Here is a 24,064-nt window from a genome sequence, read left to right on the forward strand (position 1 = left end):
CACTTCTTCTCTAAAGCCTCAGGTCAGCCAACAATTCTCAGCCTCTCACCACTCTCCTCACGCCATTACAGTTTTATCTCTAGAACTGGGAAGGTTCAGAACCTTAATTTCATCTGACCTGCTAGCCTGAGGCCAGCACTAACAACAGATATTGTTTTCCAATGTAACCTTCAGGCATCCTTGATCTCTCAAATTACAAAGAGAAGGCAATAAGATAGCTTGTGATTGTCAGGCAGTAAGTGAATTTAGCCAGCACCTCTAGGATTCCAAAGAGAATTTCTGAAAATCTTTATCTCATTCCTTCCTACACATATATTAAATCCTTATAGTAACAATAAAACTTTGAAATTGGGGAAGGGGGCGGAGCAAAGAAAAAGGCAGAAAGAACTATTCTAAACTGTTAGAAAACTCATCAGAATTCAAAGGAAAGTTAATGGCTTAACCTGGAGTCTTCAGCCCAAGAGAACAGTAGGGCTGGATAAAAACACTTTCCCTTCCAACCCACACACTCAGTTCTAAAACCCAAGGAGGGCTCCTAGCCCTTTCTTTCTCTCATTCATCTATTTGTCTCTTCCCACCTCATGTATGTTCTTCACTCCTACCTACTCCCTTATTTTCTCCATACTACCAGTTTTCCCCCTCCCTTTTCTTTCCAAAATATGAAACTTATGTGGGTTTTAAAAAGATTGTTTCTTGCATATATTGAATACATTTTTGCTAGCTCATTTCAAAAGAGAGCTGGCAGAATAATTTTTTTCCCTCAAAAAAGAAAACTGTTTGATTTCTTTCTTTTTATGTGTTCCTTAACTGCGTTTGCACATTCACTAAACCATTCATTTATTCCAAAAACATTTATAAAATGCCCACGAGCAGCATGCCATGTTGGGCACTGAGTGACAACTCACAATTAGCGACATTCATTTTCAGATGTGGTGAATATGTTGATTTTTTCCCCTTGACTACATTTATTTATTACAAAAGTAAGTTGGGGGAGGTGGGAGAGAAGGAGGGAAGGAGGGAGGAAGGAAAGAAGGAAGGAAGGAAGGAAGGAAGGAAGGAAGGAAGGAAGGAAGGAAGGAAGGAAGGAAGGAAGGAAGGAAGGGAGGAAGGGAGGAAGGAAGGAAGGAAGGGAAGGAGGGAGGGAGGGAGGGAGGGAGGAAGGAAGGAAGGGAGGAAGGGAGGAAGGAAGGAAGGAAGGAAGGAAGGAAGGAAGGAAGGAAGGAAGGAAGGAAGGAAGGAAGGAAGGAAGGAAGGAAGGAAGGGAGGGAGGGAGGGAGGGAGGGAGGGAGGGAGGGAGGGAGGGAGGGAGGGAGGGAGGGAGGGAGGGAGGAAGGAAGGAAGGAAGGAAGGAAGGAAGGAAGGAAGGAAGGAAGGAAGGAAGGAAGGAAGGAAGGAAGGAAGGAAGGAAGGAAGGAAGGAAGGAAGGAAGGAAGGAAGGAAGGAAGGGAGGAAGGGAGGAAGGGAGGGAGGGAGGGAGGGAGGGAGGGAGGGAGGGAGGGAGGAGGCAGGAATGGAAATAGGGAAGGAGGAAGGAAGGAGTAAGCAATAAAACATTTAAGAATACACAAAGAGCACCAAAAAAAGTTCAGAAGGGGATAGAAATAGAGAAATTTCGCTATAACTTTATAAAATTTAATATACATGGCTAAAGGCTTTTTAAAAACAAACTATATATAATAGAAGCTCACAGTTTGGTGAACTGGATTCAGAAAAAACACAAACAAAAGAGGCAGCTAGAGACTCAAGACCTAAAATCAGGCTTACCTAGGCAAGCACCTGCTCAAAACTCTCATTGCTGAGGGCAGCTGGGTGGCACAGTGGATAAAGCACCAGCCCTGGATTCAGGAGGATCTGAGTTCAAATTTGACCTCAGACACTTGATACTTACTAGTTGTGTGACTCTGGGCAAGTCACTTAACCTTCACTGCCCCGCAAAAAACAAAAAACAAACCAAAAAGAAAACCCTCTCATTGATGTTGAGGGACCAAAGATGAGGGAGGGAGGAGAAAACCCCTCTTCCTACCTCACTAGAAGTTTGAAGAGCAGTTGGAAGAGTTGCTAAAGCACTCAAAAGAGGGAGAAAGTAAGCTGTCCTCACTTTCTCTTATAGTCTCTACTGAGTAAGCAAGTCTTCCAGGCTCAGTGGCCCCTCACTCAGGCATGAAAACCACTAAGGAGTGACTGGGTCATCCCAATAACTTGAACAATTAGGCAGAGCACATGACCATTCCATAGAAAGGAGTCAGAGATGGGAGAGAAGGCCTCCTCTCATAACTCCTCTTACAGGCAGCAGTTAGTCTCTGAGGTCTGTTCCAACTATGAAATTCTGTGATTCTGTAATGTGGAGAGACCCAGATGAAATAACCTATGAAAATTTGAGGAGGGATAGTACGCTTTCAGCTGGGAGGCCAAGAGATATCAGAGAAGACTTCACATGGGCACATCTGAGCCTGGAAAAAAGAAAAGGATCAGAAAAAAAGACATGGATGAGGAAGGAATACTCTCTGTGCACAGTGCCTGGCTCACAATAGATGGGGACTAACTGGCTAGTTTACCCAAGCTTTAAACACGAGTACGACACAAACCTATCCATGCTGTCTAAATACTGGCAGGCAACAACTCAGTCAGGAGCTGTCCGGTGCTCACTGGGCCAGAAGGCAGCTCTGGGTATTCAGTTACACCCCGTCCTTGCTATAAAATCTGAGAGGGATACATGAGCCTCTCCCTACACTCCGGAAAGGGATCTGGCACAGACCCCAGAACAAGTCACAACAGGGTTGGCAGAGCTGGTGTGAGGGCAGCAGCACAAATGGGCTTCCACGTGAGACCATCCTCTGCAGTGATATGTGAAGGGTTTTTTCACTTGTTACCCAGATAGTCATGGGATAATGGAGGGACCAAAAGGGACCTAAGAGCATACCTAGTGCACTCCCATGCAACCCCATTCTACTGAAACCTAGGGAGGTTGAATCACTTGCTCGAAATTACATATGTAATGGTCATGTTGTGGTACTTCCTATTATTATACTGTCTGCCAACCAAGAATAATTCACCCCCCCCCAAAAAAGCTTCCACATTCATTCGTGTCTCTTCACCAAAAGTTCCCAGACAAGAAGATACTGTACTTCTGAGATGAATGCCGATTTTTTTATGGGTCTACAAAGTACAGATAAGCTGTATTTGAAAAAAAAAAATCTTCCTTTGACTTTTTGGCTACAGAGCATCACACTGCCAATCTCTCTGCCTTGACTCTGGAAGCCTTTTGTTCAAATTAAAGGAAGCTCTGACTACAAATCCACATGGCCCTTCAACAGCAAATGGTTAAGGAATATAACAAAGCAATGCTTATTCTGGCCCTTTCCAGTTCAAAGATTTGTTACTGACATCAAATCTGATTCTGAGCTGGCATCAGAATTAGGGTGTCTCATAATTCAGGAAGCATTTTGAGATGGATGAGATATAAGGACAGCTCTACTCAAAAGGTATTCTTGAGATCCCCTGGAAAAATGTCCTGGATCTCAATTCCCATATGTGTCAGATAACTGTAGGGGCAAGGAAGGAAGGGGAGGGCAGGGGAGGAGAAAGGAGAGGAGAGGAGAGGGGAGGAGAGAAGAGGGGAGGGGAGGGGAGTGGAGGGGAGGGGAGGGGAGAGGGGAGGGGAGGGGAGGAGAGGAGAAGAGAGAGGAGAGGGGAGGGGAGGAGAGGAGAGGAGAGGGGAGGAGAGGGGAGGAGAGGAGAGGGGAGGGGAGGGGAGGAGAGGAGAGGAGAAGGGAAGAGAGGGGAGGAGAGGAGAAGGGAGGAGAGAGATATACACATACACACACACACATGTATGTACATATATACATATGTATCCAGTGTTTATCACAGGTGCAGTCATCACTTCTAATCAACTCTAAGGCCTTAACAGTAAGAAGCCATCTAGCATTTATATCCTACACATTTGTGCCAACAGCCCATATCATCCTCTCAATTTAATGCTAAGAACATGAAACCCTAAGCCAGAGGAAAATTCCACACAAAAAAATAGGGTAAAGTTCTAGAGAAGAAGTCTCCTTAGGTCATCACCTTCCGCCTGAAACACTACAACAATCTCCTAACTGACTTCCCACTGTCCGGTCTTTCCTCTATCGGATTCATCTTCCACACAGCTGCCAAACTGATATTTTTAGATCAGAGGTCTTCTCATGACACTTCAGGATCTCACAATTACTTTCACGATAAAATACAAACTCCTGTTTGGCATTTAAAGCCTTTTCCCTGACTTGGCCCTGACCTATCTTTCCAGACTAATTTCGTATTACTTCCCCATCATGCAACTATATGTTCCACTAGGAATGATCTCCTAGCTGCCTCCTGTGCTGAGCATGCCAACTCTTGGAATTTTAACAGGCCAGTTCTTATGCCTGGAATGCACTCCTTCCTCACTTCTGCTTCTTGGAATTCCAAGCTCAAGTTCCAGGTCTTCTAAGGTAACTCTCCTGATCTCTGCCTCCTCCCACCCTCCCCAAAAAGGCTTTGTATGTGTTTGGTGTTCGCTTCTATGTCTTCATATTCTTTGCCCTTGGTAGAATGTAAGGTCCTTAAGGCAGAAGCTTTCTTTCTTTTCCTTCCTTCCTTCCTTTTTTTATCATAAGAGTATTTTATTATTTTCCAATTACACGTAAAAATAGTTTTTAACATTTGTTTTCATAAGATTTTTAGTTCCAAATTTGTCTCCCACCCTCCCTTCCCTCCCCTCTACCCAAGACAGAAAGCAATCAGATATAGGCTATATACGTACAATCACATTAAACATATTTCTGCATTAGTCATGTTGTGAAAGAAGAATCAGAACACAAGGGAAAAACCTCGAAAAAGAAAAAAGAAACAACAAAAAAGTAGAAACAGTATGATTCAATCTGCATTCAGAATCCACAGTTCTTTTTTCTGGATGTGAAGAACATTTTCCATCATGAGTTCTTTGGAATTGTCTTGGGTACTACTGAGAAGAGCCAAGTCTATCACAGTTAATCATCATACAATGTTGCTGTTAGTGTGCACAATGAATATTCTCCTGGTTCTGCTCACTTCACTCAGCATCAGTCCACTTATTTTTCTTCCTTCCTTCCTTCCTTCCTTCCTTCCTTCCTTCCTTCCTTCCTTTCTTTCTCTTTCTCCTTCCTTCCTTTCTTCCCCTGGCACATATTTATACTTTATAAATGCTTGCTGAATTGAATTGAATTCATAATTGATAAGCTTTTATTTTTTAAGTTTTCCAAATGTCTTTCTTTTTTCTTTTTATTTTCTTCAATTACATGTAAAGATAGTTTTCAACATTCATTTTTGTAAGAGTGCCAAATTCTTCTCCCACCCTCCCTTCGCTCCCCACTCTCAAAGCCAGCAAGCAATCTGATATAGGTCTTGGATCATTGTGTTGCTGAGAAGACCTAAGTCTATCATAGTTGATCATCACACAATGTTGTTGATACTGTGTACAATGTTCTCTTGGTTCTGCTCATTTCACTCAGCATCAATTCATGGAAGTCTAATAAACTTTTATTAAGCACCTACTAGGTCCCACACATGAAACCCTAAGCCAGAGGAAAATTCCACACGAAAAAATAGGGTAAAGTTCTAGAGAAGAAGTCTCCTTAGGTCATCACCCTCCACTTGAAACACTGCAACAGTCTCCTAACTGGCTTCCCACTGTCCGGTCTTTCCTCTATCAGATTCATCTTCCACACAACTGATATTTTTAGATCAGAGGTCTTCTCACGACACTTCAGGATCTCACAATTACTTCCACGATAAAATACAAACTGTGATAGACCTAAGTCTATCTTAACACACATTGTGTTAAGTGCAGGAGATACAAAAGAGGGGGAAAAAAACAGTCCCTGCCCTCAAGGAGATTATAATCCACTCTTGTAGAAGAAAGAAATTTCCTGCACAAATACAATGAAGTGTGGATAAAAATCAACTCACAGGTGTGAGGAAAGAGCACACTAGGGCAGCTTCTCAATTCCTACAAAAGAGAGATTGATAATTCGCCCCACTTTAAATCCAATCCTTCATGCTTTCCCCACTCATTTATGACCTGTTTTAAGGGGCACCCTAATTCCCAAATGGCTGAAGAGGCTTCTGATATTCAGGCAGAAGCTAGACTGTAATACACAAGAGAAAGAACTAGAATGATCATGGCAACCAATTTTACCCAGAATCTGCTATAGAATGGACAGAACTCCAAATACAGGATGATTGAATCAAGGATCACAGATTTAGGGCTGGGATTATAGAGACCTCCCCTTCCCCCAATTTTATAGATGAAGAAACAGAGGGGAAGTAACTTGTCCAACATCACGCAAACAGTTAGTAGTGGGGCTGGAATTTGAACCCACATCCTCTGGCTCCAAAGTCAGCCTTCTTTTTGCTATACTTACACAGATAATCCCTGTCAGTCAGTAATGCAATACTTACTAGTCAGGTTACAGAGAAAAAAATCTGAACCACAGCCTAAGAGGTGACAGGAAGTTGAGAGAACACAGAGCAATTCTGAGTCCAACCAAACCTACAGTAGATAACACTAGGTCTACCACATCCCTGTGAGATTATTTCCAAGTAAATCCAAAACTCAAAGGTAAATAACATTAACAGGAAACGTTCTGCCTATGCCTACACGATGACTGAAGCTGATGGTACATCATCCTGTGGAAAGAACTAAAACATATAGGATTGATCTCAGAGATCATCTGATCCAACCTCCTTGTTTTATAGATGAGGAAACTTAAGCCCATGAAGGTTAAGTGACTTGCCCAAGGTCACTTAGATAAGTGGAAGAGAAAGGATTTGAACCTAGATCATCAGTCTCCAAATCTATCACCTTTCCCTTACTTGTTGTTGTGGTTTGTCCTTAGTCTGGAAGAGAACCCTGACATCAGGAGGTGATATCATGACCTTGCAGTGAATTGGATTTAAGTGAGACAGGGCTGTGCAAAGTCACTTGCCTCACTGTCTCCTCCAGAGCCATCTGGGTCGAGTGGCAAGATATACACCAGAATGACTGGAGATAGCCCTGGATGTTTGAGGCATTCGGGGTTGTGTCTTGCCCAGGATCACAGAGTAAAGTGAGATTTGAATTTAGATCCTCCCAACTTCAGGGCCAGTGCTCTATCCACTGCACCACCTAGCTGCCCCTACTGTTTCCCCTCCACCACAACCATAGATGAAAAGCACCATTGCCATATTACAAGCAGTAATGACCAAAATGCTTAGGAAAATGAAGTTTAAATTCACAGAATTTACTAACTCTCATGGAACAAAGTGCTAAGAAACAGCTTCCCTATTTTTAACTGGCTCCACTTCCCACACTGAAAGCAGGGTGGAGAGGTTAGCCCCGGTTCACCTATTATTCATTCATGTTCTGAATCCCAACTGCAGCAGCCTCCTCATGCTAAATCACATATTGCCTTGTGCTCAGGAAGCCCATGTACTCTGTCCTCTCTTCTTTAGGACATTCCAATAGAACTGTCTGGCAGCCCTGGCATTAGCAGAATGTGTCAACCCCAGTGCTGCCTTGTCTCCATGTGTCTGAATACAGAAACTCTGCTGTTCAATCTCACCCACTCTCTTGGAGTAGGGGGAGGAATTTCTCTCTTCTCCAAATACAAAGAGTGAAATTCGTATGGGAGAACTGCACTGATCAGCTGTCATTCCCTGGTGGTCTCAGAGTCCACGATAAGTTGGGCAGGGGACCAAGACGGGACCTCATGACATTCACACGGCACGTAACCAGCACTATCAAAGAATACTGACTGTGCTGTTTGATTTCCCAATGATTTCAGTAAAACATTTCATAAGAACAAAAAGTTACGTGGACTATACTAAAATCCAGATATAAGTGACATTTATGTAGTTGTTGCAAAGCACTGTATATACATTGTCTCTTCCAACAATCCTATTATGGGCACAAGTATCCCCATTTTCAGGTGAGGAAATTGAGGCTCAGAAGTCCAGTTGCGGGGCAGCTAGGTGGCGCAGTGGATAGAGCACCGGCCCTGGAGTCAGGAGTACCTGAGTTCAAATCCGGCCTCAGACACTTAACACTTACTAGCTGTGTGACCTTGGGCAAGTCACTTAACCCCAATTGCCTCTCTTAAAAAAAAAAGAAGTCCAGTCGCATAGCTGGTAAGTGGTTCAAATCCAAGTATTGTGACTTCAAGTCCAGTTTTTCAATTATACCACACAGCCTCTTTATGAGTTCAGTACTTGACCACAACCTCTATATTCCAAATCAAGAAAAATCCAGGACATAAAAATAGGTTTAAGCTGTAAAGTATTGCTTCCTTCAAATCCGTTGGTGACTACATCTCATGAACCATTGAGCTAATCTGGTGAGATTAGAGTGCTAATCACAACAGTCACCATATCTGCCTCTTTACCAAAAGTCTACAAAATAAGAATGATTCCAAATGTAAATTGTTTGTCTCTCTATTCTTTTACCCAGAGATCCGACTTCTAGACATTTATTCCCAAGGAAATCAAAAATGGGGGGGAGGGGGAGGTTGCATATAGATTAAAAAATCTATAGCAATATTTTTTGAAGTAGCAAAGAATTGGAAACAGAGAAAATATCCATTATCTAAGGAATGAATGACTATGTTGTTGTACATAAATGTGATGCCACATAACTTTGCTAAAAAAGGATGAATAGGGGCAGCTAGGTGGTGCAGTGGATATAGCACCAGCCCTAGATTCAGGAGGACCTAAGTTCAAATCTGGCCTCAGACACTTGACACTTACTAGCTGTGTGACCCTGGGCAAGTCACTTAACCCTCATTGCCCCACCCACCCAAAAAAGGGCAGAAATATAGTTACTTTTGTTCAGACATTTTTCAGTTGTATCCAATTCTTTATGGCCTCATTTGAGGTTTTCTTGGCAAAGATACCAGAGTGGGTTGCCATTTCCTTCTCCAGTTCATTTTACAGAAGAGGAACTGAAGCAAACAAGGGTAAGTGACTTGCCCAGGCTCACATAGCTAGTAAGCCAGATTTGAACTCAGGAAGATGAGTCTTCCTAACTCCAGGTCTGGCGCTCTATCCACTGTGTCACCTAGCTGCCCTATGACAATGTAAATGGAAAGAAAAAAAAAACAACGATAAGTAACAAAAATAAAGATGGAAACTAAACGCAGGGTCATAACCAAATTTGGCCCCAAAGTAGAGATGTGAGAATACATCACCCTCCATTCTTTGCAGAAGTTCGAACTAGGGTGGGGAAGACTGCACATAATATCGGACTCGGTTGATGTGTTGGTTAATTTTGCTGAACTGCTTTTTTTTTTTCTTTTTTAATTCTTTGTTATAAGGGATGCTCTCTGAGTGGCGGAGAGGATAAGGATATACTGAGAAATAGGCGTATTGTGGCATTACTTGGGGGTATGTGGAAAATTAAAGTGGAAAAGAAACAAAAGATAGCCATTTTTTAAATGCAATACACATTTTTGTATATTTCATTTGTCTGCTGTCTCCCTATCTTTTTACATGCTATACTTTGTAGTTAATGGACTTGGGTTAAAATATACCTTTCTATGGAACCAGAGGTATGCTGGTAAGTTTTTAACATCAGCTTTCCAGAATTTTTTTTTAAATGTACATGTGAGACATACCTTTAATCTGAACTGTTAACATTTTCTCCATCACTTTTAAATGTTTAAATAATCAACAAAACAATAAATCAGATCCTGATCTGTAGTATTTGCTGATTTCCAACATGTAAATGCTCACACTGAAATGTTCATAATCTGCTATGGGGGGAAAGGGTGGGGGACAACAGGAGGCTGGCTTCAGCATACCTCTGAGTGGAACAAACTTAAATCCCCTTAGACAGTTTTGCATTTAAGAATAACTCCTTCTGCTTCCCCCTACCCTCACGAAAAGGCTACTCCTCAGAAAAATCTGTTCCCCATTTTCTTTCTCAACAAGCTCTTTCAGTTTGCTGAACCAGAGATCATCTGAAAATCACAGTACTCTCTGGTCCCCAAGGGATGTGTGGGCAGCAGCTTTACTTACAAGCTGCTTCTGTCAATCTACTCCGTCTCCCTTACAGAAGGTTGGAGCATGGGGGTAGCTTGTACACCAACTGTAAAAACAATTCCTTTCAGTATTTGCCCAAGAAAGATGCTCAGGCCAGAAATTGATCAAGTCATTTCAATTGCTCCACACAGACTTCTAAGAGGAAAAACTTGGTCTTCTGAATACTTCAAGGAAAGTTGTGTTGGGGAGGTAATCGAGGGAGAAGGAAAATTCCTTGGAGAAGTTGGTATCAGAGAATATTGGTTATCACTTGTACCAATCAAGTACAAGAGGTAGATACTTTGAATCACAGGAGCCTGAAGGAAAACAGATTGTGAAATCAAGGAAATTCTACTTCTCCCATCAAAATGTAAGCTGCCTAGGGGAGAGAAAGTTTTGTTTTTGTCTCTGTATCCCCAGCATTGTACACAAGGCTTATGGAAGGAAACCAAGAACCCCTTTAATCTTGGGCCATAATGCAACACCTGTTTAATAGATAATGAGGAAAACACTTACCTTAGATCAGGGCTTCTTAAACTTTTTCCGCTCACTACCCCTTTTTGCCCAAGAAATTTTTACTTGACCCTGGGTATATAGGTATATATAACCTTTTACTGTTGCCAAATTTTTCACAACCCCCACATTCAGTTATTCAACCCCACGTGGGGCTGGAACCCACAGTTTAAGAAACTTTGCCTTATATATAGGCAGCTAGGTGGTACAGTATGAAATCAGGAAGTCATGGACAACTTTCTGTCATGCCATTTTGGGGTTTTCCTGGCAAAGAGTAGTTTGCCATTTCATTCTCCAGCTCATTTTACAGATGAGGAAACTTAAGTGACTTGCCCAGGGTCACACAGCTAGTAAGTATCTGAGAATGGATTTGAACCCAGGCCATCCTGACTCCAGGTCCCAACTCTATTCACTGTACCACCTAGCTGAAAGATCCAAGTTCAAATCAGAACTCAGACCCCAACTATATAACCTTGGGCAAGTCACTTAACCTCTGTTTGCCCTCAAGTTTGTCATCTGTAAAATGGGGAACATAATAGTAATTACCTCCTAGGGTTACTGTGAGGATAGAATTAGATGATATTTCTAAGTTGCTTTGGAAATCACAAAAGGCTATATAAATGTTATTAAATGCCAGCTATTTTGAAGGAAAAGTGATGAGACTGGTGGGTGTGGGGGGGAAGGGAGGTATTCAATCCTGTTAATTCTATTTTTTTCTCTTTCCAGAGAATCTTTTTAATTTTCTTTTTTATTATAATGAACATTTCCTTATACAAAGAAAGAATAGAAAATTAGTATTATACATGACATTCAGAATCTCTATTCCAACACTGCTCTGCTTGCTGTGTTCTATTCTGAACTTTCTTCTTTTCAAATGCTTCACTGTTCTTTTCTTCCTTTTCATGTTATTATTTTTTTTTTTGCAGGGCAATGGGGGGTAAGTGACTTGCTCAGAGTCACACAGCTAGTAATTGTCAACTGTCTGAGGTCGGATTTGAACTCAGGTACTCCTGAATCCAGGGCTGGTGCTTTATCCACTTCACCATCCAGCTGCCCTGTGTTATTATTATTACTACAATAGATGCCCCTAATTCTTACACACACACACACACCAAATAAAAATAAATGAGCCCTCCCTTTTAATAAATGAGTAGAGTCAAGCAAAATAATTCTACACATTGCCCAAATCTAAAAAGGCATATGTCATTCTACACCTCTAGTCCATTACCTCTCTGCCTAGAAGTGGAAAGCATGATTCTTCATCAGTCTTTAGAAGTCATGATTGGTCATTTCGTTGATGAGTTTTTAGGTCTTTTTACAATTATATCATCTCAACTGGGCTCTCACTATGGCAAGGCAATCCTTTCACACCTCCCTAATTGATTCACTAAACCACAGAGACTTTTACAAACCTATTCATCCCTCCTCAAGTTTCCCATGATTCTTCCTGCCCCCCCCCAAAGCAGAAAACTTTGCCTCATATTTTACTAGGAAAAAAAAAACACCATTTTCCAAGAGCGCCGTCTTTTCCCCTCCTCCTTTATCTCATATCACCCAGATACCTTCTCCTTCAATTCTGTCTTACAGGAAGAGATGGCCCTTGATCTTGCCAAGGCAAACCCCTCTACATGACAAGTGATCCCATTCCACTCCATCTTTAGAAGATTGCCCCCTCTATCATCTTCATTCTATCAAGAATATTCAGTGTCTCCCTATATATTGGTTGCTTCTCTGTTGCCTCAAACATTCCCATGGTTCCTTCATCCTCAAAAAGATAAAAACTCACTTGATCCACTGGCTAATCTCCAATGTTTCTCCCTCATTTTCATTGCTAAACTCTTTGATAAGCGCATCTTCTTTCTTTCCTATCTATCACTCTGTTCTTAATGTTCTTAATGCTCTTAATGACTCCTTAGTTGCTAGACTTAAAGACCTTTCTCAGTCATTATCCTTCTTGACCTCTCCTAAGCCTTTGATGATGTTGATCACTCTCTTCGTCTTGATACACTTCTCTTTAGGCTTTCATGATACTGCTTTATGTGGGTTTTCCTCCTATCTGTCAGGCCTCTCCTCAATCCCCTTTGCTGGATATTCATCCAGGTCACACCCCCTCATTGTGGGTGTCCCACCTGCCAAGGTTCTGTCCTGAACCTTCTTCTTCAAACCTTCTATATTCCTTCACTTGATAATCCTGCCAGTTCCCATGACTTCTAGTATCTTCTCCATAAAGATTATTGTTAGATCTATTTGTTCAGCTCTAAGATTATTGTTAGATCTATTTGTCCAGCCCTAACCTCTCCACCGATCTTTTGGACATCTCAAATTGGATGTCTCATTAGACACCTTAAACTCAATATATCCAAAACTTAACTCATTATCTTTCCTCTAAGCCCTCCCACCTAATAAACTTGCCCATTACTGTCCAGGACACCATCATCTTCCCAGTCAGCCAGTCTCAAAACCTAGGTGTCATCCTCAATTCCTCATTCTCTCACACATGCACACCCTATATCCAATCACTTGCCAAGTCCTGTCGATTCTATTTTAATAACATCTCTTGGTTATGCCTTCTTCTCTTCTCTGATGCCACCACATTGGTACAGGCCTTTGTAACCTTGCCACCCTACTATTACAATAGCCAACTTGTTGAGCTCCCCATGGGGCAACTAGGTGGTGCAATAGATAGAGAACCATGCCTGGTATCAGGAAGACTTATCTTTCTATGTTCAAATCTGGCCTCAGATATTTACTAGCTGTGTGACCCTGGGAAAGTCACTTAATCCTGTTTGCTTCAATTTCCTCAACTGGAAAATAAGCTGGAACCACTCTAGTATCTCGACCAAGAGATGACAATGGCAAATCACTCTAGTATCTCTGCCAAGAAAACCCCAAATGGGGTCACAAAGAATAGGACACAACTGAAAATGATTCAATAATGATCTCCCTACCTCAAATCGTTCCTCACTCCCTTCCATCCTCTACTTAGCTATCAAAATGATCTTCCTAAAGTACAGGTCCTACCATATCACCTCCCCTATTCAATAGACTCCATTGGCTCCCTAATGTCTCTAGAATCAAATATAAAACCCTCTTTTGGGCTTTAAAAGTCCTTCATAAACTGGCCCCTTCCTACCTTCCCAGTCTTCTTACATCTTACATATCATCTGTTCTCATCTAGTGACTTATCTAGTTTCCTTGCTATTCTTCACTTAAGATACTCCATCTTCTGACTGCATTTTCACTGTCCTAGAATTCTCCCCTTTCTCTCTCCCTTCTTTCCAGTCTGACTTCCTTCAAGTCTTAGCTAAAATCCCACCTTCCACAATAAGCCTTTTCCAGTCTCCCTTAATTCTATAGCTTTTCCTCTAAGATTATCTCCAATTTATCCTGTTCTTATCTTGTGCATAGTTGTTTTCATGTTGTCTCCCCCATTAGATTGTAAGGTCCTCGAAGGCAGGAACTACTTTTGCCTTTGTTTGTATCCCCAACACTTAGTACAGTGCTTGGATCATAGTAAGTACATAAGAAACACTTCTCAACTTGAATTCATAGTGTTGTAGTCATTAAATAAATTGTTCTGATTCTACTCACTTTACCCTGCATCAGTTCATACAGATCCTATGGGGCTTCTATGAATGTTTCTTTCATAATTTCTTATAGCTCAATATTATTCCATTCTATTCATATACAATAATTTGTTCAGCCATTTCTCAAATGAGGGGCACCCCCTTATTTTCCATTTTTTGCTACAATTAAAGCACTTCTTGCTGTGCACATTTTTACACATATCAGCCATTTCTCTCTTTCATTGATCTTTTTGGAGTATGTGCCTAGTAGTGTTATCACTATAGCAAAGGGTATGCACAATTTATTGACTTTGGGGGTATAATTCCAAATTGATTTCCAGAATAGTTGGATCAATTCACTGCTCCAATTGTGCCTGTCCTCTCATAGTATATTCCATAAAATGTCAATGAGTGGCTCTCAACAGTGGTTGGAAAGAAGGATATTTTTTCCATACTAAATACAATTTTAAAAGTCTTCCTTTGGGGGCAGCTAGGTGGCACAGTGGATAAAGCACTGGCCCTGGATTCAGGAGTACCTGAGTTCAAATCTGGTCTCAGACACATATGACACTTACTAGCTGTGTGACCTTGGGCAAGTCACTTAACCCTCACTGTCCCACAAAAAAAAAAAGAAGAAGAAAAGTCTTCCTTTGGATCCTCAGATAATGCTAAAAAAAAAAAAGTCAATAGTAAGCTTGATACTCTCTAACATCTAACAATAACTGAAGAAAAGTGTTTAATTTAGAATCCCCTAAAAGACCTTAAGTGACAACACACTGCACACACAGCATGCATTTTCATGTTAAGGGAGTTGAAGAATTATTTTGGTGAGATGGTGTTGGTTAAACAGCCAGGAGATTAGTTTGATGGTTACACTGATATGATTTAGGACTACTTTCCTGAAGAGGATTGGCAGACAAAGCAATGCTATACTAGCATACTTGAGTGAATTTTATTATCCTTCCTCTTTAGAAAAGCATTAACATATCAGATCCCTAGAACTAGCACAGTGCCTTGAGAACAACAGGTGTTCAGAATATATTCATTGTTAGGGCAACAATCATTTGGATACTTTTTATAGTTTATAAATGGTATATTCCTTAATAAGTATTCAAGCTCCAATTCACAAACACCAAGAAATAAATTGTAAGTTGTCAAGCCAACTCTCACACTTTATATATACTGAACATAAATCTCTTTAGGAACAAACATGGTACTTTGGTGTCAGAACTTATAGGTCTGAATGACAACTCAGTGTGACCTTGGGAAACTCACTTTACCTTCTGAAGCCTCAGTTTCCTTTTCTGTAAAATGAGGCCGTTGGGACTAGATGACTTCTAGGGTCCTTTCCCGCTCTAATTCTATGATCTTAAGTTACCAATGGGAAGACTTTTACAATATTAAGATGACATGAAATATGATAACAAATGAGAGCAAGACTTAAGAGCCAACATAACTTGGATTAACTGAAATGTCCCTTCTTAGTCCTGATGAATGGATGGTGAAACAGACCTCTTTCCTCTCTACATGTGTGCAATGGTGCCCATTCTCCCAGATACCATAATTTTGTCAGTTGGTTTTGCTTAACTGTTTTTCTCCGTTACAAGAGGAAGGAAGTGAACTGAAGGAGAGAATATATTGGACAATGACTGTGATTTTTTTTAAAAGGCATAAATAAAACTATATTTTTAAGTTACCATAGGCAGTAGATAAAACACCGGCCCTGGATTCAGGAGGACCTGAGTTCAAATCTGGCCTCAGACACTTGACACTTACTAGCTGTGTGACCCTGGGCAAGTCACTTAACCCTCATTGCCCCACAACAAATTAAAAATTTTTTAAAAGTTACCATATGAAAAAAGCTACCATAGGCAATATGATATATTATCATTTCAATTATTATATTCTAATATATTCTGCACCAGTATGCATTTTCAATTTTGAGGACACAGGTTTTTTTATATTTTACATAAATTATTTTGAGTGCCTTGCCAATGCTAATTAAGTTTACATTTAACTCACAGTTATAATTTAATTCACATTCATTATCCTATTTGATTTATCACAACCAACCTCTGAGCTAAGTAGGTCAGGTTTTATCATCATTATTATACAGAGGGAGAAGTAGTAAAAGAAGTTAAGTGACTTAAGGAAAATCATAAGTACAATGATTTATTTAGGTATCATATAGAGATTCTAAAGCTATATGCATTTCTCCACTGTATTACAGAGAGCTAAAGAATTATAACATTATAAAAGGCAACCCCACCCCCCTCCCATTTTACAAATGAGGAAACTGAGGCCTAGAAAGGTTAAGTCACTTCCTCCCCAAAGCTAAACAGTCCTCTTTTAACATTGAAAGGTGGAGCTGCATTTATTGAAGGATGGCTAAACGATTATACATTAATGTAATAGAATTATAAAGAATTCAGAAAAGTATAGAAAATTTACTTATATGAATTGATGCAAAATGGAGCAGAATCAATTAAATAAACAAACATATATATATATATGCACGAGGCTACACCAATGTAAACAGAAAGAAAGGAGAGAAAGTAACTGAATGCTGCATAATTATGACTAGGCTTGGCCCTAAAGAAAAGGTAAGAAAATGTACCTCCCTCCCTACTTTGTTTGTTTGTTTGTTTTAGGGAGGCAATTGGGGTTAAGTGACTTGCCCAGGATCACACAGCTAGTAAGTGTTAAGTGTCTGAGGCGGAATTTGAACTCAGGTCCTCCTGAATCCAGGGCCGGTGCTCTATCCACTGCACCACCTAGCTGCCCTCCCTCCCTACTTTGTAGAGGTGGAGGAGTATAAGTATCGAATATTATTTATATTCAGTTGGGGGGTGGAGGTGTTAGTTTTACCGAACTGCTTTTCTTTTCTTTTTTATTCTTTGTTATAAGGGATGGCTAGAAGAAGGGATGGATTTAGAAATTAATGTGATCTTTAAAAAACTTTGAGAATTTTAAATTTAGAAAACAAAAACACAAAAGTCTGTGCCTCATTAATTTCACATTTTGAAGACCAAAGCCAAAGGTTTAAGGGAAACATGGTGAGGGGAATAAATACTTACCATGTGCCAGGGACCAAGGTAAGTACTTTTCATCTGATTCTCACAAAAATCCCACAAGGTAGGTGCTATTATTATCCCCATTTTATGGCTGGGGAGACCAAGGCAGGGGTTAAGTGACTTGCCCAAGGTCACAGAGCTTTTGTCTGAGGCCAGATTTGAACTCCAGTCTTCCCGAGTGCAGGCACAACACTCCATCCATTGAGTCATGGACTGCCTCTGGTACCTATAATCCTCATATAGGCCAGTTCCACAGCCACAGACTACATCCCCAGCCCAAGCCAGCCATCTCTGAAGTGTATACATGCTGTTGGTGAAAAAGGTATGTATTTTTTATACATTATCATGTGAAAAATGGTCACTAGCCCACTGTCAGCAGGAGGTTGATCCATAATCATTCCTAGAAACACAATCAAAATCTAACATACTTAAACATTTTTTAATATGATGATGTACATACAAAAGGAGTATGATATAGTAGAACAAAAGTACTGTATTTGGAGTCAGGAGCCACATGTTCTAGTGCTAGCTCTATCATTGATTTGTTTAAAGGTCTCGGAGGAGTCACTGGATGTCTTCATGCCTCTGTTTCTCTATATATAAAATAAGTACAGTAATACCTAGCCTACTTGCCTCACAGTATGGTCTTAAGAAATCCAATAGAATAATGCACATATAAGTACATAATGCTATACAAATGCAAGGAAATGTTATTCATTGTCATATTAAAAGGTTTTCCCACATTGACCACAAACAATTACAAGATCCATTCATTTCATTCTATGGCATATTGTTGGGTAGTACCTTGAAGCTAATGAAGTGTGAAGTGCTTATTCTTCACTGGGAAGGTAGGTGGTTATTACTGAAGAATGGGGATGTCAGACCCCATCAATCCAAGACTGTATGGGGGGGAGCAACCTTTTCAATGTTAGTTGCTGGAAGTAGAAGAATAGATGAGTCAGACCTCAGGCATGTAAGAAAAGAAAAAAAGAAGTGGGGCTTCTTGGTATAGGAAGTATCTCCAGATAGTTTAATAATCAGAGGATATCCCAATTCCACATACTCTCATACTGAGGTACAGCTTCAGCATGAAAGAGAAAGACACAAATGCAAATGGTCCCAATGAGGAAGGAAAAGGAGGACTATATATATATATATTAAAAAGGCTGATGTGGCTGCATAGGGAACTCAATAGTCAATTCACTTAAAAAAATACAAACAGAAAATGAAAGCAAGGGAGAAGGAAAGAGAGGGGGAGAGGGAGAGGGAGAGGGAGAGAAGGAGAGATGATTAAAAACATATACAGGGGCAGCTAGGTGGCTCAGTGGATAGAGCACTGGCCCTGGATTCAGGAGTACTGTTAAGGGCTAAAATTCTAGCTAGTCTGTCTAAAATATCTAATGAGTGGTCGCCAATAAATTATAAGCTTTAGCAAGAGTTAGACTTTTAAGCATTTATTAAGGAGAATAAAGGAGAATAAGAATTTGGTAAAGAGAGAGAAAGGCATAGATTCCTATCTATTAAAGGGAGAGCACATTTCTAGCTCCGCTCTCCACCAGAGTCCAAAGGAAAGAGCCCCAGAGTGAGCGCCAGTGTCTTCCTTCCTCCTCCCACTAGCCCGCGTCACTTCCTAACGCCAAAGAAAAGACTCCTGGTCTTGCCCTCAAAGACCTTCGCTTCATGGTCGGAAGTCTTCTACAGTAAGTCTCTAGCAGGTGGCGTCATTCCAATCGTTACAGTACCTGAGTTCAAATCCGGCCTCAGATGCTTAACACTTACTAGCTGTGTGACCCTGGGCAAGTCACTTAACCCCAATTGCCTCACTAAAAAAAAAAAAGAAAAGAAAAACATATACAGACAGAAATGACATGATCCTGTAAAATATGTCAGGAAAGCTAAAGTCTAGAAAAAGCTGTAATTTATGTTGAATGCTAAGACACTAAAAAAAGACAAAAAGATGATAAAGGAAAAGACAGTAGCATTATTTGAGGTGGATGGGACAATGAAATTGGATGACAGAAAGAAGGTGGTACTGCCACTAGTCAACTATTGCTTTGCTTCTCTTTACCAAGAAGAATGAATTCCAGACTGAGGAAGATGGAACAAATATTTACCGGGAAGTTTAAGTCCCAAGTTTGTAGGCGTCCTGAATGAATTCAAGTCATTGCATTCAGATAAAATACAATCCAAAATCATTACAACCCAAAATAACCAGGGGAAATGTGGTATAGGCACAGTATGTCCGGATTTCAGAAAGGCATATGACAATGTCTTCTTTATTATCCTTGAAGAAAAGATGAGCAACTCAGAAAAACCTGGAAAGATTTATATGAGCTGATGCAAAATGAAATGTACTGTGTGTAAAGTAACAGCAATATCGAAAGATGATCAGCTGTGAATGACTTGGCTATTCTCAACAATACAATGATCCAAGACAACTCTAAAAGACTGATAATGAAAAATGCTATCTATCCCCAGAGAAAGAATTGATGGTGTCTGAATACAGATTTAAGCATAATTTTTTTTACTTTATTTTTTTTAATTTTTTTTGTTTGTTTTCTTTCACAACCTAACATGGAAATGTTTTGCATGACAACACATGTATAAGTCATATTGAATTGCTTGCCTCCTTAAAGGGACTGGGGGGAGGGAAGAAAAGAGGAAGGAAGAAAATTTAGAACACTAAGTTTTTTAAATGGATGTTAAAATTGTTTTTACATGTAATTGAGGAAAAATAAAATGCTAAATAAAGAAAGGGAAAGCCAAAAAGAAAAGAAGGAAAGGAAACAAAACAAAACAAAAGGAAGCCAAAGGAAACAAAAGACCTGCAAGGACTGCATGGGTAACTGATGTCAGTGATCTTTAATAAAAAATGGGGAAGAGAAGGAGATGAGGAGAATGGAAGAGACATCACAAGACCAATTGTGTTGTGTCATTTTCAAAAATGGGAAATTGTGTTCTTAAAACTATATGCCAGGGCAGCTAGGTGGCGCAGTGGATAGAGCACCGGCCCTGGAGTCAGGAGTACCTGAGTTCAAATCCGGCCTCAGACACTTAAAAAAACTTACTGCCTGTGTGACCCTGGGCAAGTCACTTAACCCCAATTGCCTCACTAAAAAAAAAAAAAAACAACTATATGCCATTGAGTTTGACTTTAATTCCTGCCAATAATAATTGAATATTTTATCAAAGGCTTGGTTTGTGAGCATTTGGAAAGATATTTAGAGACCACTGAGTTCAAAACCTCTCATTTTACAGATGAGGAAACTGAGGTCCTTGGATTGTGTTTCTCCCAAGGTCACACAGGTCATAAATAGCCGAAATGATATTCAAACTATACAATGCTCTCTCCACAACACTGTCTGGCCTCCACACTGGTACAATCTGGGGAATATGGTATAGGCAGCATATGCATTGATTTTAGAAAGGCCTATGACAATACCCTTCTCATTATCCTTGTAGAAAAGACAACAAACATGGTGTAGACATACCATTAGGTAGATTCAAACTAGTTGAATGACCGGACCTAAAGAGTGGTAATAAAGGTTATGATGAACAGGATACTATCAGGAAAACCTGGAAAGAACTACATGAACTGAAGCAGAGTGAAATGTACTGTATACAAAATAACAGCAATAGTGGGGGATGATCTGCTGGGAAGCATGTGGTTATTTTCACCAAGGCGATCAATATCAACCTAAGAAGAGAGGCAGCATGGCACAGTGGCTAGAGAGCTAACCTCAGAATCAGAAAGACCTGTGTTCAAACCCTGCCTCTGACAAATACCTGACTGTGTGACCCTGGGCAAATCGTTTCATCTCACAGAGGTTCAAACAGTACTCTAAGATTGTAAATTACAGAGTAATTATAGATAGATATGCTTTTGGTAGAGGGAGTTTTCTATGCCAATAAAATCAGAGGCACAGTTTAAAAAAAAAGTCCTGTTCAACACTTTTATCAATGATTTGGATGAAGGCATAGATGACGGGCTTACTTAATTTGCAGATGACTGGAAAAAAAAGGGGGGGTAGCTACTAAATTAAATGAAAGAACTGAGATCCAAAATCATCTAAATAGTTTGGAACAACGAGCCAAATTGAATAAGATGAAATATACTACAAGGATCTATGATTTCATTTGTGTAGTTATTTCCGCACCAATGCAGATAACAATCCTTCAGTGACTTAGGAGATGGACTAATGAATTGGTACAGCCAAAAAAACATTCATTCATTACCCACTGGCCAATTCTTTGGTACTAACTTAACTAGACTGGTCCTCAGAAGAAAGACTTAAAGTCTTGCTTCTGAATCCATAACCTAAACCCTTCCAGCTCAGTAGGATCAGATAGAGCTTAGACTCAGCTCACTGTTTCCCTCTGTCATGAAAACATCAGATTTTAGGGAAATATGCAGAGTCCTACTTTTGGCTTCAAAAATCAACAGCATAAGTATAGGATAAAGAAGTTATTGGGGCAGCTAGATGGCGCAGTGGTTAAAGCACCGGCCCTGGATTCAGGAGTACCTGAGTTCAAATCTGACCTCAGACACTTGACACTTACTAGCTGTGTGACCGTGGGCAAGTCACTTAACCCCAATTGCCTCACTAAAAACAAAACAAAACAAAACAAAAAAAAGAAGTTATTAGGGGGCAGCAAGGTGGCACAGTGGATAAAGCATTGGCCCTGGATTCAGAAGGACCTGAGTTCAAGTACAGTCTCAGACACTTGACACTTACTAGCTGTGTGACTCTGGGCAAGTCATTTTACCCTCATTGCCCCGCAAAAAAATAAAAGAAAAAAAAAGAAGTTATTAGAGGACCATTCATTTTTTAAAAGGATGTAAGGGTTTTAGTGGACCATAAGCTCAATTTAGGGACAGCTAGGTAGTGCAATGATTAGAGTACTAGGCATGGAGTCAGGAAGAAATAATATCAACTCCAACCTCAGATACTTACCAGCCATGAGCCTGGGTAAATCAGTTCATCTCTGCCTGCCTCAGGTTCCTCAACTGTAAAATACAGATCATAATGATGCCTCCTTCCCAGAGTCATGGTGAGGATCAAATGATTTAATATTTGTAAAATACTTTGCAGCCTTAAGGTGCTATATGAAACCAGATATTATTATTACCTAGTGCCAGGCACATAGCAGGCACTTAATCATTTTTTTTTCCTGTCTTTGTTTCTCAATATAAGTCAGCAGTGTGACACCATAGACACCAAAACCTAATGCAATCTTAGGCTTCGTTATTAGAGCTACAGTGTCTAGAATGAAGGAAACTGTAATCTCACTGTATCCTAACATGATAAACCCACATCGGAAATATGACGTTCAATTTGGTAGTGCCACATTTTAGAAATTCACAGAAGCTGGAAAGCATTCTGAGGCAAATGACTAGGATGCTGGGGAGCCCTGAAACCAAATCACACCAGAATCTGTGAAGGAAATGGGATATTTAATCTATTGAAAGGAAAGAACTAAAGAGCACACCATAATTGTCTTCAAATATTTGAAGGGCTGACAGGTGGAAAAAGTATTATACTTGCTTTGTTTAGTTCCAGAGGGCAGAACTAAGAGCAATTACATTATATAGAGGCAAATGTTAGCCAGACATAAGGAAGAGCTTCCTAACGATTAGATCAGCTCAAAAATATTATGTTCTGCCTCAGGACAGAGTGAATTTCCTTTTTCTGGATGTCTTTAGGCAAGGGTTGTATGATTATTTGTTGAACATGAATTGGCACTTTAAGGTCCCTTCCAACTCCCAGATTATATGATTCCATGAAAGGTCTTCTGGAAGACCTCCAAAGTCCCCTTCCAGATCTATAACCCTCAGAATGGCAAGTTAACATGTCTTTCAACATTTAAAAGTGACACCCTTGGGGGCAGCTAGGTGGTACAGTGGATAAAGCACTGGCCCTGGATTCAGGAGGACCTGAGTTCAAATCTGGCCTCAGACACTTGACACTTACTAGCTGTGTGACCCTGGGCAAGTCACTTAACCCTCATTGCCCGGCAAAAAAAAAAAAAAACAAAAAACCCAAAAAACAAAACAAACAAACAAACATGACACCCTTTCCCCTCAAACTACACACACACACACACACACACACACACACACACACACATATCAAGATTCTGGTGCACAGGATAGGGCAGGGTGGGGAAGATAAAGGTAATAAGTAAGTGGAAGATGATGTCTTCATATTTATTCAAAATGATGTTCTCTTCCTCCTCCTCCTTCCTCTTTCTCTCTCTCTCTTTCTCTCCCTTCCTGTCCCTCTCTCTCTCCATCCATCTTCCTCCCCTCTGCTTCCCCATGCTTTCCCTTCCTCCCCTCTCTTCTCTCACTCCATTTCTTCCTTTCTCCCTCCTTTACCCTCTCTCTCTTTCCTTCTCTCCCTTCTTCCCTCTCCCTCTTTCTCTCTATGTCTCTGTCCCTCTTTCCTCACTTCCCCCTTTCTCCATCTCTCCATCGCTCCCCCTCCCCTCTCTCCTTTCCTCTCCCTCCACCCTTCTCCCTCCCTGCCACATACACACAAACATACCCCCCCACACACAAAATAAGTCGTTCTATACAAAGAATCAAAAGCTTCACCTAAATACTCTTGTAACACTGCAGAGTACTGAGCAAAAACTCTCATCCAAGTAACAACTTTTAGTACACCCCTCAGCAAATACTAGGTATTTGTTTTTAACCCTGTCATCACCACTTCAAAGACAAGAAAACTGAGGAAAGAGTATTCCAACCTATTCAAGATTCCAAAATGGTAACCAAGACTTGGAAACTGAATACCAATGCCCAAATCATCTGACCACCTTGCCTTCACCACAGCCTAGCTCAAGTTCCATTAGGAT

At 40.5% G+C, this 24,064-nt stretch overlaps 1 protein-coding gene across 5 annotated transcripts in view; it reads right to left on the minus strand.

Moving 5' to 3' along the window:
- Window positions 1-24,064, minus strand: part of SEC14L5 (SEC14 like lipid binding 5) — a 94,637-nt gene that overhangs the window by 68,698 nt on the left and 1,875 nt on the right. The window lies entirely within an intron of this gene.

Source organism: Dromiciops gliroides, chromosome 1 (assembly GCF_019393635.1).
Source record: "Dromiciops gliroides isolate mDroGli1 chromosome 1, mDroGli1.pri, whole genome shotgun sequence".
NCBI classification, from domain to species: Eukaryota; Metazoa; Chordata; class Mammalia; order Microbiotheria; family Microbiotheriidae; genus Dromiciops; species Dromiciops gliroides.